Here is a 2,087-nt window from a genome sequence, read left to right on the forward strand (position 1 = left end):
GTAACTATAGTTGGAATGGAAGAGTTGAGCAAATGATCAGCCACTGGAATGGCTAAGTATGATCATATGTGGGCTTATGTATGACAAGGCCCTAGTTGGTCCATGAAACCCCAAATTAGGTAAGGTTTACTTTGAAAACAGAAGCTGATAGCAGCAGTGGTGTGGATTGGAAAAATCACAAGAATTCGTAGGAGTGGAATTAAATAGTGAATAAATTATGTAATCGAACCTTGATGGATCTACTTTCATATGGAAGTAACGAAATGATCATAGGAACAGTACAGTAAGAGATATTCGGGTTCTTGTGGAACAGGGCCAGAACAGTTTCTGGATTCCCTGTTCCGACTTTGGAAATTCACTATAAATTGACCAGAGATAATTAGGGGTCATACCATATATGTATGGATTCCTCTCTGAGTCTAGTTTCCATAGAAACAAACGGCATCAGTATTGAAGCTCTGTGCAGAGAGATATCCAAGTCGTAATGGGAAAAGGTCAGTGTAGTCGACTCCTGTAACATGGGAGACTTTTACTAATAAACTGTACTAATTGGCCCGACCAAAAATTATAGAAAAAAATACATAGGTGGGGACATGAGTCTAGTTTCAGGGAAAAATCACAAAACTGATTTTCGAGTTGTGAAACTCAAGATATGATTTTTGAAGCGACTAGTACTCAGACTGGGCAGTGTCTGGAAAAATTTTTCAAAGTTTGTTAACATCTCGTGTCCGACTCCGGTGTCGGTCTCGGGTTCGGGGTGTTACAGTCAAGCTATCATTATATAAACATGCAATAAAAATTTAAGTTTCTTTTGAAACTTGGTACATAGAAAATGCCTTTTAAAATAATCTTCCTAAAATTATCAAAAAAAGATGTACATCTCTAACTACTTTAGCTACCACACTTGTCTCGTTCCTGATCCACAACGATAAAATTTTATCTCTAAGATCTTTTGTCTCCTCGAACCCCTATAGAGAAACATAGAAATGATTAGTGTAACACCCCTAACTCGTCTCCGTCGCTGGAATAGCGTTACGGAGTGTTATTGAAACTTTCAAAACATTTTACAAATAATTTTTGTAAAATACTATTCATTAATCAAGATCATTCAAAATGTCCCTTAATTGGACTCTTGAGGCCCAATAGCATTGGAATCAAGTCAAGACTTAATCGAAAACTCTAAGAATTTTTCGCGACATTTCAAAAATTTTCCAAGGTGCAAGGCTCACACGCCCATGTGGTCCAAGGGACACGCCCGTGTGACTCTGGGACATGCCCGTGCTGCAGGCCATGTACGACCCTGTGTAACTCTCTAACTTGTGCATTCGTTCATGCCATTCGTCCATGTGTTAGGCCGTGTGGTCAATTAATTTAATTCAAATTTAGGTGCAGGTTTCACACGGCCAAGACACATGCCTGTGTACTAGGCCGTGTGGCTCACACGGCTGAGACACACGCTGGTGTCTTTGCCTGTGTGCTCAATTCTGAGCATTCTGTTTCTCAAAATTAAGGTGCAGGGGACACACGGCCTAACCACATGCCCCTGTTACCAGGTCGTGTGCCACACACGGTCTAGACACACGCCCGTGTGTCTGCCCGTATGAACAAAATGAAGTCATTTCTAGCTTTATTTCTCACCCAAAATTTCACCCAAGACCTTCACTTGAAACACACATCTAATACCAACCATTCCAAGCATTCAAATTAAAAAATTTCATCATTCATCATGGCATACCATTGCATGCATATATGTTTATAAACTTACCTTGGATTAACTTAGGCATTAACATCATTTGATCACATATACTTAATATATCACATATGGTTAGATCATAATAACCTACTTAATCATACCAAAATAACCATTTCTAGCCATTCCAATGGCTAGATTACAAGCATCATTAACATACTACTAATGGCCAAGTTGTCCTATACATGCCATTATACCAAAATGATTCTACTATATGTATACAACAAAATAACTAGTTGATAGTGTGACGATGCTCTAATGATCTCCAACCTTCGTGAGCTTTTGAGCACTATAAAATAGGGAAAATAAAATGAAGCAAGCATTACATTCTTTGTAA

The sequence above is a fragment of the Gossypium hirsutum genome, chromosome A11 (assembly GCF_007990345.1).
Source record: "Gossypium hirsutum isolate 1008001.06 chromosome A11, Gossypium_hirsutum_v2.1, whole genome shotgun sequence".
Classification (NCBI taxonomy): Eukaryota; Viridiplantae; Streptophyta; class Magnoliopsida; order Malvales; family Malvaceae; genus Gossypium; species Gossypium hirsutum.